Source organism: Convolutriloba macropyga, chromosome 4 (genome assembly GCF_964194025.1).
Source record: "Convolutriloba macropyga chromosome 4, txConMacr16.3, whole genome shotgun sequence".
NCBI classification, from domain to species: Eukaryota; Metazoa; Xenacoelomorpha; order Acoela; family Convolutidae; genus Convolutriloba; species Convolutriloba macropyga.
The window spans coordinates 28,241,652-28,259,020 of NC_134471.1; the positions used below are offsets into that span (position 1 = coordinate 28,241,652).

A 17,369-nucleotide genomic window follows, 5' to 3' on the forward strand; every position below is an offset into this window, starting at 1 on the left:
TTCAATAATCGAAAAACAACTCTTTTATTAGAAATTTAATAAAGGTTTAGTTCAAATGGACTTCAAATGCTGCAAAAGGAATATTGAAATTTTAAAAAAAATTCTTGAAATTTTTTTTGTAGTGCAATTATAGTCGTAGAGAACTTTAATTTGATATCATATTTTTTGGTCTGGGATGCCCTCAAAAAAGTCTAAAGTCGAGCTCATGTAATTTTACCTTCAGAAGACAGGACTCAGATAACTTTCAGGAGTAACGATACAAAAAAGCTTGCAGGAACTAATTTTCTCTGCAAACAATTCCCAAGGTATAAAACTCTTTGTTATTTAAAGAATTTAAAATAACCTGATGAAGTTACAGCTCAGTGAAGTATGAAAAGTGGGAACACATTAGGAACAATTGGAAAATAAATAGGCTGAAATTAAGAAAGTGTTCTTTGTGATTCACAGTTTAGAGCTTGACTGCACGCGCTTGAAGACAACAATAGAAAAGAGGATTTAGATTAGAGGAGGTACTTAGTGATATATGAAAAGGGTGAAGATTTGCTGTAAGGGAGAATTGGAGGTTTTAATTAGTCACAAACGGCAGATCAAAGATAAACACACCGCTATATTCAGGAAGTATTCAATTTATATTTATAATCTAAGGCACGCAGAAAGGAAACACCAACGCAGAAAAAATGGAATAATAGAGATAATTATCGCTCACCTTATTTGAAAAAATTTGATAATATCATAACAGTGAAAGAGTAGAAAATGGTAAATGTTGCAGATCAAATTTATCTGTGAAACCCTAGAGCCTCTAGCGTGAAATAGAACACTCTCTAAGCCATCTTTTAGAGGAAAAGTTGAAAGATATTTTGAGTAACAAATTGGCCGTAACAAATGTAAGCTATTTTTACCATTCTTGTCAAATGAAGCTTTCAATTAGCAAAATTAAAAGAAAAAATTAAGTTCAATATCACAATAAAGTGAAAACGCATCCAAAACTAGATGAAATGCTTGCTGAAAAGATGGAAATTTTTGGAAAACGTTCAGAATCTGTAAATTGCATCACGCCTATTTTGCTTTTCCATTAAAGGAAGTGAACTTAATTGAACAATTAATCTCTTGAACGGAACAGAAGTGAACAAATAAGAGTACGCAATTACTTCTGAACATTCAGCTGATCACACTTTCAGAACCAGAAATTACAGAACGGATTACGACGCCGCTATAAACACATTTTCCTAATTCCTTATCCGTATTTTGCTCTAGTTTTCGCAGTGAAGCGCTAGTTAGGAATTTAGACTATATGCCAGTGTTCTGTAGGTTATACTGTTGTTTGGCAATAACGTGCTAAACGATTCAAGATTTTATCAGTTGCGCTTGAGTAGGCTAGGTGTATTTTTCCATTTGTGATTCTAAACAAATTCCCCGTTATTCACGCATGTATGTCCGAGTTGTTTTGATAACAAACAACGAACAACTATGTGTGTGTTCTAGTGTACTGGTCCAGCACGTTTATTATAACCGCTCAAAACATGCCAACAAAAGTTAAATCCAGAATTTCAGTTTTCATTTCAAACTTACAGTTTTTGTAATCCCCTCGGTATAAAATTTGTAACCATAAGGCGGTGCGTTTATAACCCAGTAAGTACACAAAACAAGTTCAATTTGAACAGTAATTGATTGCAACGCGTCGTTTGAAGCTACCTGGTTAAAAGGGTTTGTTTCTGCTATTATACATGCGGTAACCGAGTCAGGGAACGATTTTGCATACATTTAAGCCTCACTTTAGCTAACGCACCGGTAAAGCATAGAATATGGAAAAATAAAGCTACCTAAATGAAAATAATTGCGTTACAATTGACAACAAAAAACACAATCATTAGCTGACAAAAGGACCATAAAATATCTTAACTCACCGCGAAAAATAAATCTGGCGCCTCTTGTTGTTTTTTTCTCAAATCGGGAGTTAAAAATTCGTCCTGTTGTAATATTTTGCGTATTAATCCTATTTGCTCTCTTGTTCTCAAATCGATCGATTTACTATAAGCTTGTAAGCGTGTGTTTGGCATTTCGGTCGCAATCAACTGTAACACCTGTCAGATCAAATAGGTCATCAACTTCAACAAATAGTAATCAAGTTCAAATTGGAGTAATCAAATCCAGGTGCTCACTCGAAACTGTTATTTCGTACTTTTTCGTTTTGTTAAGCAATTTACGCTAACTCTTTCCCCAATTGGCTCAAAGCAAAATTTAATGATGAGAAAAACCATAATAAAAAATATATAATAAAAATATCCACGGTAAAATTAGATCTAAATAAAATAAGTGCAGCTTTTCATAAAACAAAACTCACTACTAAATACTGAACAACTATAACATGAAAGAAAATATGCAAATGAATGACCAAATTGTTTGCTGTTGTGAAGTAACACGCATCAGATAATTTTTGACAGCAACCATATGGTTTGTATATCTGGTCGCAACTGTTTATGGTTTGCAAACTTTAAAGCGCTGCGCACAATAAAAGGAACCTAGCCAGTGTTACAATTTTCACAATTTGCATTATTTGAGGCATAATTAACTTTGAAACAGGCCGGTTTTATACTTGCCCAAATTTTCAGTATTGACCTTCTGTTTGATAGTGCGAAGCGATTAGTCGAACAGACCATTAAAAATTGGTTGAAAAGCTGCAATGAAATTTGAAATATGGGAAAAACGATGTTTTCCTAACTTCATCTCATTGCGCGTTAATGCCTCTAATTACTCTTGAAAGTTGTTAGGCAAGAACGTACAAGGCAAGACAGTTTTTCTGATAGACAAGAATTTTTTAGGCAAGAACGTAAATTATTCTGCACATGCTTTCAAATATTTAGTACTATATCAGTGATATTATTTAAAAAATTTTGAAATTGTGGCTGTTTGTTCTCATAGGTAAAAATAGGATTTGAACGCGTTCAAATCCTATTTTTACCTATGAGAACAAACAGCCACAATTTCACCACTGCCTTGAACTCCTTTTCCATTTCCCGAATTGTGGACAACATCGCCGTGTCCATAGTTCACATTTTGCGAGTTTCAAAAAAGAAATAACCGGCTATGAAAGTGGGGAAAGATCCTGTTGAGATTCAGCCCCCCCCCCCGAATTGGTGTAGGGCGGGCGGGCGGGTGTTCGCGCGGGGCTGGCTGGGTGTTGGGTGGGGGGGGGGCTGAGATGCGCATCATTCGGCAAATTGCTGGGTAACGTGTCCTTACGGCGTGCGGCGGGACATCTGCATGCAATTTTGCATGCAATTTCGTCATGGCCAATTTTTTCTGCTACAATTGAAAATTTCAATTTTGCATGAATTTGGTCTGATCATGGTAAAAATCAAGTTCTATTCTGTCAGGTACAAAATCATGATTTAAAAAGTTTTTCTGAATTTGTACTGCTCATAAAAACCTATAAATGGACTGCAAATGTACTGATTCAGAACTGATTTTCTGAGTTAATATGGGAATTTAAGGATTCAGCGCAGAATTGTGCTGGTACTAGGGTCCGGGCGCTCCTATTTGTCCGCTACATTTGTGGCGTAGCAGCATACAAACTAGTGATTTTTTGACTTGTAGAAATACAAAAGTTAAAATTCATTGTAAAATATGAAAGATGGACAAGACACGACAATATAGTTTATAACTCTTTCACATAACTTTCCTCAAAATAAGCTTCGTTCAAATCAGCTCTGAAGCACGGTACACAAGTTTGCAACTTAAATAGCAAAAGATAATAAAAAATGTTAAATCAAAGAACACTAAGTTTTCAAACTCTTTTTAAATAAAAATAAGCCAAAGATGTGGACGGTAGCACTTGTCAACAATCTACGTCCAATTCTAAAGGTAAGAATATAAAAACTATATAAAATGTAAAATTAATTTAAAATCAGATTGTCAATTATTTTCAAAACAAGGCATGCACTATGCTGAAAGTGTAACTAACCGCAAACAAATAGGCGTGGCAATATGCATTTGAACATAATATTCCAATCCCGTTCGTAAATTGTTTTGAATTATTTTTCCCACTTAACTAATTAAACAAAAACAAAACAAACTTTAATTACGGCAAGATCTCGATAACTATTTTTAGTAAAAAAAAATTCAAAATTACCTAAAATAAAATCTAAACTACAGCAACTGATTTGTATTTCATTGGGGGCGTGTGGGGCGTGTCCGAATTAGTACTAAGTAACAAATCAACAAAGAGGGCTCAAAGTTCATAAAGAAAGTACTAAACGGCAAAAGCAGTATAATCAAAACTTCTAACAAGATAACTTAATCCAGACCAAACATCATACAGAACCCAGGGGGCATCAAAACAAAATATACATTATCTGACGTCACGTCTAGCAACTGAAGGTATCCTAAATCGATCAGTTTCAAAAAACCATGTCACAAAAGCGGTGTAACAAGATTTATGATTGCATGCGTTAATCCTAGGATTAAAAAGTACCAAACCATGAATACGAGGAAAAGTGATTGAAAAATTTTTGTACCGCATACAGAGAAGTTTGGAAGTCAAAACCTTTGAACAAAAAAGGCAGTACAGAGCTGTGCATTTACTGTTTTCTAGGTAAACAAAAATATAATCGTACTGCATCACTTTTTATAAACACATTTGTTTTGACCATGTGTAATATAAGTCCAACTTTTTTAAATTAGTACCCACCAACCATATTCTATTGGTAAAAAAGAAAATATACTATTCAATATAAAGTGATAGATCGCAGCACAGCTGAAAGTACTTTTTGGAATTTTATTTAAAATTTAAATTAAAAATCAACAAATTTGATCAAAATACAAAATACTCAAGCTAAACAAGTTGTTGAACATTACCTAAAACTAATGGAAAAATACGGAAAGCTATTTAAAATTTCACATTGAATGCACGATCAGCTGACAAAAATCACAAGAGAAAAATAACACAGAAAACTTCTTGAATCCCTCGGTTACAATAAACTATTTAGCATAATTTACAAAAAAAATCTATTCATAGTAAAAAAAAAATGAAAATATTAGGCTGTCTATCTGCAAAAAGAAATATATGCATTTCTAAGCGCGAAAATTCCAAAATCAATCATCTTTGAAGAGCAAGAAGCTTCATAATTTCTATTTCAGTTTCGATTTGTACGTACTTTTCTTCCTTTTTGTTTACAACATTGGTTCCAGTACCTAAGAATCATAGAGAATCAGTACTGAATCCAAAAAATTTCCCAGAAATTATGGTTTTCAGTACTGAATCAGATTGAATTCAGAATCAATTCTGAGTTGCTCTAATTCAGAAAAATTTCATTATCAACTTTCTCTGAAATTTTCTGAGACAGAGCAGAATTCAGAATGAATTTTTGTGAAATAGCTCTGATTCAGAATAAAAATCAGAAAGTTTCAAACGAGAAACAGTCAAAAGACAAAAATTAAATATACGGCTACGAAGAAAACAACTAGAGTTTCCAGCTTTTGACAGAATTGATGACATTAAAAGAGAAGTTGCCTTTTGAATGACTGCTTGATGTTTTAAAGAAATAGGTATAAAAGGAGACAGCCCTTTGAACTAGGTTTTTCACCTAATGATCTCTTCATCTCTCCTATAGCTTTTTTTTATAACATCGCTTGAGCCAGTCCCAAGCCCGGATTGAAAAACGAGGAGGAGGGCAAAACCACCAGAACCTACCGGATAAATCTTGAAGCCAGCTTTTTAAGTAGCCAGGCTGATCACCCAGAGCATTTCAGTACTGAAGCTCAATATTTTAAAATTAACTTGTAAAACCAGTACTGAAAGTCGTAATTTACAACAAAAAAAGTAGATAAATGTCCAGAAAACAAATCCAGAACCATTATTGAGACTGTTATGAGTAATTTCATAGTACAACATTACAGTGTAATTTTTGAAAAACATGAAACTGCGTGAGCATGTCAGAAAGGCATGCTTTTGTGAAGGCATTATCAGTTAACAGCTACATACATACTGCATGCTGCCGCTGATACTGATACTGGATGCTGACGCAGAGCGATTGGGGCACGTTTGGGGTGCGTTTGGGTTCAGTTTCGGTTGCAACGTTGAGAGTGCGTTTGCATAACCAGAACAGTTATATCTCGGCATCACAGTTGTTTTCTGACTGGTTCATTACTAAAATACTCTGGGTGCTCAACCCGGGTAGACTTGAGAAACTTTACCAATAAATTTTTTATATATTTTAGCTGAACTAACGCCTTCCAGTGCTGAGTAAGCCTATGAATCAGAATGATTTCAGAGTCTGATCAGATTCTGAATCAGAGAATTTCAGAGTCTGATCAGACTCTGAATCAGAGATTTTCAGCGTCTAATCAGTCTATGAATCGGTATGATTTCAGAGTCTGCTCAGACTCTGAATTAGTGTCTGAATAGCAGTCTGAATCCTAGGATTTCTGAGCTAAATGTGACATGAACAGAGTCTGAATCAGAACTGGTATACTTCTGAGAATCTTTCAATTCAGTATTGAATGTCTATGAAATTTAGACACCAGTTCAACTAATATTAACGTGAAAGAGCCTATTGGCCAGCTTTGAATCAACCAACAACAAAACTTTCAACGCTGAACAATTAAGTGCAATACTATTTGGCCTTAAAAAAATAAAGTTGCTTCTTTGTTTACGATTCAGAATTGTGCCCAACAATTTTATTGGGCGAGGAACTATATATTATTGGGGGAACAATATCTACGTCAAAAAGATAAACCAACATAATACAAGTACATAATCAAAAAACATAATCAAAATGGTTTTTTTTCTACGAAGTTATTAATGTTTAAAATTTTGTGATCTATCGACTTATTTTCGTCGTTTTTGATCTAATTTTTCTCACTTTTACGCAATTGTTTTTGTCATATTATCCACAACATATATATTCAGATCAATTAAGTGTTCTTAATACACAAGCAGCATCAGCAAGGCTAATTTCTGTCCAGTTAATATTTTTTTACAGGGCAGAATAAATCGGATTGCAATAAGCCTCTCTCTTTTTTAAAAAAAAAACATTTTTGCACTTTTTGAATTTTTGTATAATAATTATAGAACTGAAAAATTTGAATCCGGGCTTACTAATGACAGGTGCCACTGTCTTCCTAAAGAATGTTATGGAAATATGTATATTTTTTAGTCAAAAGCTTATGGTTGTTTTTTCTTTTCAAAATTAATTTTTGAAAAGTAAAATCAAATCAAAAACGAACAATGGATTACTGGATTACTGAGATTGGGCATTTGTTCTCTTTTTTGGTGAACATATAGCATAAAGCGAAAACTCGCATCAACTTTATAATGGAATAGAATTTTTTTAGTGGGGCTTTAGGTCTTGGGTAAGGATTTTGGGGGTGAGATACTACGAATTTAAACAAAAACATCGAATTTTCCACATTTTCTCAATTTTGAGGAGTTTTCTCTTGTCTTGTCACATTATTGACAAGCCATATTTCGCAATTTTATAATTTAGCATTTAAAACGAAAGCACAATTAAAGTATCAGCTTTCATTAAATAGATTGTGTTTTTAGCGGCTTAGACACCGTTTTCTGTCATAATATGATGGATGTCTTCATTTTTTTCTTTATTTGTCGTTCTTTGTGAAGTCGTATAAAAAACTCTGGATAATTGCAGATCTTTAGGGCTTCCCAAGGATGAACAGGAGATTTATTTTCTCATTCCAGACTTTAAACTTCATTTAATTACAGATGAAATATCACATGGTTGCTGACGAAAGGTAGAATTGATCATATGTAATGTTTTTAATGCATTGCTTTGGCACTGAAGTTAACTGTTTTCGAAATAACGAATAGTCTTAGACTTTGCCTTCGTTCTTTCTCTTTTTTGTATTTGTTACTGAGTCTCATTTACGACCAGACACGTGTTTTTTCTAGTGAAGATCAAAGTAACTTGTTTAACCTAATTTTTTTGATGCTATTTGACTTCCTTATTAAGTTTTTTTTTTCAAAAAAAGACATTGAGTTTTGAATGTAAACAATGTTTGTTGTTAATAATTGATTTTGTTGTCTGCCTTGTCTCGAAGTCTTCATCAAGGTAGGTCTCATCGGCCCTCTAATGTGCCATTGTTTATTTTATTAATTAATTTGTTTTTGAAGCATTTTTTATTTCATACTATAATTATTTTTGAACAATATTTGATTTTTTAAAAGTTTTCGATCTCTCCCTCATTTGATAGACAACTAAGCCAAATTTGTGGATGAGCAGGGTCGGAACATTATGTGCGAACAAACATTATCGAGCCTCCTCGTTTTCTTTTTTTCCATTCATCGAATCTCCTAGGAAGGGATAGAGCAGCAAGTATAATAGAGTTTTGTCAACAAACCTAATTAAAAAACTTCTATCCAACGTCCTTGTCAAAAACAAAAATAGCAATTTTCCTTTTATTCTGACCAAGGTAAGAACCGATGCTAGGGGAAAAAGATATTTCCTGTTTTTTATCTCTCAATTTTTGGCTTGTCTGATTATGCATTTCTTGTAATGTCTAAAATTGTTTTTTAAGGCTCGTGTCATTATCTACCTGTTATTCTGTTTCACTTCAGTATAAATTCAAAAAGACAAAGCGAGTCTCAAACGTGCTTAATTTCAACTGCTCAGAATTCTATACGTCTCCAGGTCAAATAGGAACGTTTAGTAGTCACTCGAATATCACTTTGAACAGATTTTTGGTGACCACAATTTTGGAACTAAATTTTTGAGTAAATGAAGTTCTTTCTTATAATGGTTTAGAATTTTACTGACAAAAAATTAATCAATGCATTTCAATATAGATATCATTTTAAGCCTATCAATGCCCTTAGTGTCTATCGATCAAAACATAATTTTTAAAGAGTTGGGTAGCTCTCACAACAATGCACTTTTAACTTTTACCATTCCGTTTTTCGCATATAACAAAACAAGTTAAAGCAGAGTTCAATGAACTCTGAAGCTTTTATCACATAGATACAATGTTTTTTATTTCAATAGTTAACCGCTTTTCTTGCTATTTTTTCCTTGGAAATGGTGATTACCATTTTTGATCAACGAGCATAAAAAATCAAACCGTTATGTTGAGAATATAAGAAAATTCAGTCTTGATTTTTTACAACAGCTGGAAACAATAAACTTTACACATCGAGATTAGCATTTTTACATCAAAACTTGAGAAACCCAGACATCCTTCACAATTTTTTCAGCACTGGATCATACTAACTTTATTATGTAATTTATTCTGTCAAGTTTCGTGATCATTACAAAATTTCTAATAATCAGAGTCGAATATCAGGACAACCTAGATTCTCTGAATTTTTTCTGAACTACATGCCACAATCACGCTGTAGGATAACTCCGCAGAAAATATCAGCCTGAAAAAGAAGAACAGCGTGCCAATTTATATCAATTTTTGATCAAAGCGAATAAAATAGATACCGCATTCAACAGATATACCAGGAACAACTTATATTAGCGCTTAATATCCATAAAAATTATTACATTTTACAAAGTAATGCAAAATTAATCTGAACCAAAATATTTTGTGCAAAATAAATTGAAAATTTTGGCCATTGGGAGGGATAACTTTCATTTACTTTAGTCAATTATACCTTGCATCAAAAAAAAAACTCCACCAGTTTAGGGATATTTGTTCCGACCCACTTATGGGTGTTTGGGGGGAACTATATACTCAAATGGGTTTTTTTGTTCAGACAATTTTGACCGATCGATATATTCATCGTAGAGAGTTGAGACTGGTATCACTAGAAAGCTCGTCCAGCGTAGAATATGGAATTAGAAAGATTTTTTATTATATACAGGGAATTATCGAGCTTCAGGGTTGCGAGAAAAGTGGAGTGAAATCCGTTGTTTTTATTCCCACTTTCCGCAATTTTTGACCAAAATTTCGTCAATTTTGCATAAACAATTCAATATTTTTAAAACCAATGTTATTGGTTTTACGACTAAGGATATAGAATGCTCGCCAATTTGTTTTATCCGAGTTTTTTTCGTTAATAATTCTGCTAAATTTTTTGAATTTGGGAATTTTTTTTAATGAAAAAAGGCTCCATCCCAGCTTTTGTTTCCTACTTCGTTAAAAATTGCCGGAAGTAGAGACCTAACAACTGCTGCCACAACCTTAAAAAAATAGGTGCACATTCGCTTCGAATAAAAATTTTGAGGAATTAAATTTTGGGTTGCAGGTTTGGGTTATTTAATTTTTTTTGTTGGACCTTGCGAAAAATCAGGGCTAGGTTTGAACTCATCATGGATTCATACAATCAATAGTTATTCGGATTATATTACAGCGCTGTCTTTTTTCAGAAATTTTTCGCAATTTTGTATTAATGTTTTTATGATTACTGACAAGAATTATTTCAAATCACAGCCCCTACAATGACAGATTCTATTTTCAAACAAATTAAAACTGTATGAAAAATAGTTTGTCCTGAGAGAAAATCTCATAATTTTCATCACTTTGACAATGTAATTTGGTAAACTTTATATGAATTCCTTTTAGTTTGGATTCATTTGTTACACTTTTTGCAGCCTCATGGCTGTGTTTTCCAAATTAAAAATTTGATTGAGTTCTTAAAAAGCTGCGGTGAGCCTACACAATGCCTCCAGTTGTTCTATAATGCCTCTTATAAATTTGGATATTTTTGTTTTGAAGAGAGGGTTAGTGACGTTCTAAAATTTGTCATTTATAATCCAATTTCTGTCCACATGCAGCTTATTCTCAAATAATACCGGACCAGGTTTTTTCCACGTGAAGGGAAAAAACCCCTTTGAGTGGTTTCATAATCAAGTAATGTTTATTGGCTTCCTTAATACGAAATTTCGGACCTATATTTTGAAGTGATGCTGTACTTGAGGTAATTATTTATTCCTTTTTGAACTAATCATATTAAGTATAGCTCCAATAAGCGCTGAAAGAATGCGCAAAATAAACATTTTTACTAAGTTCCGCGAATAATTGATAGTTTTAACGACAGCAAAGCCGTTCTCTCACAAAACTTATTGGAGTTTTGTCTTTGACTGTAATTGTGATTCTTTTCGTACGACATCTTTCTGTCAATCAAAAATCCTAATTGCTTCTATAGATGTTTAAATGAGTCTGTTTACTGATTTAAGATTAAAGCTAAAAGATTTGATGACTATCAATTAATTTTTTTCAAGGAAAAAATTTTGTAACTCCCAATTTTTGTATTTATTCCTTTATTTGGGTTTGTTCTTTTTTCAGTCTATCACTTTAAAAAAAGATCCAACTGGCAACGGAGGAATGCGCAAAATAACCTGCTGAAACACTTTAGTGAATAGCCTATAGTTTTAACTGCTGCGCATCCTTACTCTCACAAAATTTATTAGGATTTTGTTTTTGCCTCTGAATGTCGTTCTTTTTGTCGTTCGGCATATTTATAACAATCAAAGGCCTTGGTTGCTTCGATAATTGTTTCACTGAATCTATTCCCTGATTTCTATTTATCACCAACGGTTTTAAAGACTATCAGTCATTTTTTTTTAAAAAAACTTTTTTCTCAAATCCCGTTTTTAATCTCTTAGCCTGCCGTAAACAAGTACCTAAGTCTTATTATTGACAGAGCTCATCAATTTTCTGTTAATCTAACCAAAAATTTTGCTGATGGTATTGTTTTGACAGATGTCAATAGAGCTTAGAAATGTGTTTTCATAAGAATATCGTGAGTTTTCGATACTGGCCAATATTTGTGGTTCTTTTGTTGTCTTTTCCACAAAGACCCTTTACATAGAAGACCCATTTGAAATCAAAAAGGACCAAAAAATTTCATTTCGACGCTTTCTTCAGCTTAGAAATTATAATGGTTTTTAATGTATTATAGATATAATTGCTTCAACACTGTGGCTTTGATAAATTGTCTGTGAAATTTTGAGTTCTGCTGTTTTGCCTCAAAGCGGGAAAAACGCGAACATGAAGTAAAAGTTCGCATGTTTTTACTGCAGTAATTTTTTTTCTATTCCACTTCGCATTCATTAGGATTAATTTCAATTAGTCGTTGGTGCGGTTAGGCGGCCATATTTTATAAAATGAATCTAATCGAACTCAATTGTTCAAGAATAAATCGAAGCCAACAAAATCTTAATCGTCAGTGTTGTCTTCCTCTAGTGCTCAAGAAGCTTTGTTTTTTGTTTTGTATAAACGATGTTTCTTTTTGATTTTTGGTGTACAATTGTAATTGAGTCAATTAATAAGAAACTGGTAGAAACGTATAGCTGCGTTCTAGTTTAAAAATTTTTGATTCAAAAATTCAAAGAAAAGAGATTCTCTGAAAAAAGTTTGATTCTCATAAGTATTGATTTTCAAATTGGGATACATCAGAACACTATCAAACTGTAAAAATCTGATTTCTAAAAGTAAATACTATGAAAAAGCAAAACTCAACAAAGAGCGACAAAATAGTTTATTTCTTGTTTTCCGAGTTCTGTTTTAAAAAAATTTTTTTTCAGCTGAAAGTTTTTTTAGCAATAATCAGTTTTAGTTATTTAATAACCAAATTTTTAAAATTCAACAAAATTATTATCAAAATATTTTGATTTAAGCTTTAGAATTTACTCTCATCCTACCTCGAGATAAAATTCTTGTGCTTCCCTGTCCCTATCCTCATTCTAATTTTCTAAATTTAAACTGGTCCCCTCTCGTACGTTGAAAAAAAATGTTTTTAAAAATAAAATCAAAATTCATCTTACAAAATAACATTTTCTTCTATACAATGCGTACACAAAATATAAGACGTGATTGATGAAAAAACGTGCTTCGTTTAGATATTCAACCTTTTTGAAAAGTTGTTTGCCTAATTTTTTGTCATAATACAGCATATTCTATGCGAAATATCAAAAATTGAAGTCAAAACGAACAAAAAGCTCGGTAATGTGTGATCGCACATGAGTTTCCGACCCCGCTCATCCAGAATTTTGGCATAATTATCTACCAATTGAGGAAAAGATAGAAAACCCCAATTATTAAAGTTTTTCAAAGAAAAAAATTTTTGTATCAATAAAAAGATAGCCTCCAAAGCGAAAAACTCAGTGGTGGAGTTAATAATGGAGCATTAGATTGATGAGAAGTGCAAATATTAAGAAAGCGAGTCAAGACGAACAGCAAAAACAAATAACAACAACAACAAAAATTAATTACATCAAAAATTTCGCTTTTAGAAACAAAACTTAACAACAAAGTCAAAATAGCGTCAGATAAAACTGATATTAAACAAAACAACTTTGAATTCACCAGCAAAATATGGGACTACTCAATAAAAGGGCTCGGCAACAATTAAACAGTAACGAACAAAAACAATAAAGTTGTAAAATTCGCTTTTTTTTAACAATTAATTTCAAAGTAATGAAAACGATTAGAAATCAACTAAATATTCCTTAGGTGTAACTTTACCAATTTTTCTATAGAAGAATTTAAGAACTGCCGGTATTCAATTTTTTTGCGCTTACAAAAGGAACAACAAATAAACAACAAACAAAAAATCAATTAAACTTGGTAGAAAACGCTTTCGAAACCGTAAAGCCATACTATGGCCATCAAAATGTGTTCGATTGCACTTTCTGCGATCACCGATAATGTTTTAGGTAACCTCACATTAATGAAGCTAGGTAACAAGTAGATCAAAATAATTTTAAAAAATGCAAAATTAAGTAACACTTTAATTTTTTTTCGAAAAAAATATTTCCAAAGATATGAACGCCATTAATTCCAGAACGAAATAATTAAATAAGTTCATTTATTCTTCCAAAGCAAGCCCCTGGGTTTTGAAATTATCCAGAATATGCCTTACGTCTACAAAAAGAACGTGAAACATGACAAAAATAAAAAAAATTAATTTACTTTTTTTCGTTGTCGACGCCAGCAAAGTCAACGAATTCTTTAAAAACATTAGATTGTGTGACGCCAATCCGTTTTGAAACCTTCCTTTGACAACAAAAATGTCATTTTTGGCTTGTAATTAACGAGATTAGATAAAAAAAACAGACAATAAAAGGAGCAAAATAGCGAAGTTACAAAGTGTCGTTTTTTAATTTAAAAAACAATTGTTTTCAGAATCATGAAAGCCATCAGCTATCTACTAATAACAGAATATCGGAAAATCTTTTCTTCCATGAAAAGCCAATGAAACCTGGTCATTGAACAGGAACTTTCATACGACTAAAAAGACAAAGTAAAAAGGACAGTTAAAGACAAAATTTAAATTTTTCAAATAGATACTTCGTGAAAATAGTGTCGAAGCCGATATCTTCAAGGATTTCAACATTATCAATTGTGCCTTATGTTTAAAACCAATATCCTGAAATACGACCTGTCAATAACTTGATAATGTGACAAAATTAGAAAACGTGAAAAATGGGCAAATACCTAAAACTTTTTTTAAAAAATGCGAAATCTAGTAATATCGACGCCAGAAAACCATAATCTAAGGCGTAAAACCGCAATAAAGTTTGAATTTTGAGTTTAAAATATGTTTTAGTGGTGGTTGGATCCGTACTTCCGGTAAATTTAATCAAACTGGATCTAAGAAGCTTTTTTCTTGCTGTTTTTGATGAAAAAGTCTTAATTTTGAAACATTTAGCCAGAATTTCTGACAAAAAAATTATTAAAAATACCCTAAAATAAAGTTTTTTGTCTTTACAAATAAAAATCAACAACACTTTCTAAAAAAATTAACACATTTTAGCAAACTTGGCAAAGTTTTAGTCAAAAATTCTGGAAAATATGAATAAAATCTCACCGGAGTTCACTCTATTTTCTCAAAATTTAAACCTCGATAACTCCCTGTAAAAAACGAAAATTAAAAAAAATCTTTTTAATTCCATATTCTGCACTGGACAAGCTTTCTAATGATACCAGTCTCAACTCTCTACGATGAATATGTCGATCGGCCAAAATTGACTGAACAAAAAAACCTATTTGAGTATATATTTCCTTCCCCCTCAAGAGGGGTCGGAACAATAAACTGGCCAAATAAGTAATAAAAATGTTGGAACAAAAATAAATATGAATTTTGAAACCCTTTTTATCCACTTTATGTGCAATCTTCTTCATATGAAATTAGCAAATGCCTCACTCATTATCTAACATTCAAAATTTTAGAAATATCAATTTTTTTAAATGTGTGCTACGTTTCTCAATGAACTGTTCGAATAATGAAATAATAGTCGAATAGACTAACCAAGCAAAATATTCGGATATTTGTTCAAACAAACTTTTTGCGACAAAACTATATAATAGCTTTTTGTTTGAAATGGATTATGTTTTCTAAGTGAAATTAGCAAAAAAATAAATGTGCGACATGACAAACTTCTGTTAACTGATTAAAGTTGATAGAATTGACGTTGATAATTTTTGATTGCTACATAATTGCCATTCAGTCCCCTGTGATGTTGACCATACGCTTAAAACTTCATCTGATATTATTGATTGATTGATATATGATGATAAATAATGACGGGTTTTAACTTTGGTTTAATGTGACTCACCTTTAATCATCATGTAGTTCGAAAACACTCTCGACCAAGTTCAAAACCGCAATTTAACTGCGAGTAACTCACATTAGAACTGCTTTCAGTTCTAATTTCAGCACCAGTAAACTGTAATCATCACAGCTAAATAACAGCAAGATCTTCAGAATTGAAACCGCCTTTTGGCATATCAAAAAGGTACAATTAATATAACACGGTAAAAATCCTCGTTGAGCTTGAGAGGTAAAAATTTGACAATTGTAAAAATGTTCAATTTGAGATGCATAATAGACGAAGATGAAAAAAGAAAGGCAAGCGAGCGTAAAATTTACCACAATTGATTTAATTTGAGCAGAACAAATAGTAATACGCGTTTTGTTGTGTTCTTGGCCTACCTGTGCTATTTCAGCAGTGTTCGCATGTGTTGTGTTATAAACGCGCATCTTTCGAACATTTTTCAATTATTCACTATGCAAATGTGAACAAAGATAATAAATTCTGAATAAATTTATTCTGCCAGATATTCGCCGCTCGCCAGAACATTATAATCAAAAGAGTTTCGTACAATCGCTGCTTCTAATTTAAACAACTCAGCAATAAACATCAGAACTTAATTAACAAACTGTGCTCTTTTCATGTTACCATAAGCCCACTATAAGCTGAAGAAATTATGAATCATGCTAAATAAGGTTTTGCTAAGTTAGGAAAAAGTAAGTTTACATTTTGCGGCGTGAAAAGTTTAGAAACGTTAACAGTTGTTTGGTTATGTTAAATGGAGTAAAGCAGACTTCAGAGAGTGTTAAAGTTTATCCAAAATGACAGCACAGGGTTTTACTCCTAGCCCTCTCTCTTCTTTCAGAGGGTTTAAAGCGTAATTGGGATATGTGGGAATTGGAATAGACGAATAGCGTTGAATGGAAAAGACGCGCGCGCGTAAATTAGCCTGCCGTTTTCCCTGAATTCTGCTCTTACTATTTATAGATTATGATAAAAGGAACAAAAGATTTATGCGCTTGAATTTCCCAGAACGTCGAAACTGGATGAGATATAATAAAAAGCGATATAATAGGTTTCTAATTTATACAAAAAGAGTGGAAAATATTCTTTTTTGTTTTCCAGTTTCAATTTTTTTTTGTTCTTTTCAAAACATTAGCCGTCTCAATATACTACCCGCATCAGTTCTTTTTGTCCGAAAATGCTGTGACATTGAAATTGTCAACAATTTTATTAAAAAAAAACATTTTGATGGGTAATTTTTTGAACAGCAAAATACCAATACTATATACCAAAATTATATTAATTATAATAAGAAAGTTAAATGAAAAAGAATCGAAACTGCCAAAGAAATGTATTGCAGACATAATATGTATCTTTGTTCGTTTAATAAAACATTCTTTCTTATGATCAGCTGAGAAAATTTTCCATGCAGTTTGGGAAAAGGAACAAGACGGAAGGGAATGGAAGCGGGGAAAATACGAGACAGGCCGCTCACCCCTAATTGATGTGAACAAAATAGAACATATCACACAGGAGGGCTTTCAGTCTTAACTCTTTCAAGTGGTAGAACAAAGCTGAACCCCAAAGAAGACAATCTACAGCTTACCCTTTAAAATTTACAACTGCCATACAACTGCCAATAGACTCAATATACTACTAATACTACTGCAAAACTATCAGCTAAACCACAACCCCCCCCCCCCCTCCTCCCCCCCCCCCCCCCACACACACACACACACACACACACACCTAATTTTGTGCTGGAACAATCTTGTCTAAAAAAAACTCTCTCCATTCGTTTGATTAGGGATTAGAATTAAGCTTGCAAGTTTAACAGATAAAAATTGAAAAAATTCCCTGAAACGTGCTTTG

The 17,369-nt window shown here is 32.5% G+C and overlaps 1 protein-coding gene across 6 annotated transcripts in view; it reads right to left on the bottom strand.

Annotated features, from left to right (window-relative positions):
- Positions 1 to 16,396, bottom strand: part of LOC142337577 (rho guanine nucleotide exchange factor TIAM2-like) — a 52,319-nt gene extending 35,923 nt beyond the window's left edge. Inside the window, exon 1 of one of the 6 annotated variants that reach the window (XM_075386906.1) lies at positions 15,519 to 16,396. The gene's annotated coding sequence lies outside the window, so the exon portion shown is untranslated. Of the gene's footprint in view, positions 1 to 217; positions 321 to 343; positions 675 to 706; positions 1,109 to 1,904; positions 2,239 to 5,980; positions 6,064 to 15,518 lie in introns of those variants that run through there. The other 5 variants (XM_075386910.1, XM_075386909.1, XM_075386912.1 and 2 more) reach the window with 5 other exon arrangements.
- Between the last annotated feature and the right edge of the window lie 973 nt (positions 16,397 to 17,369).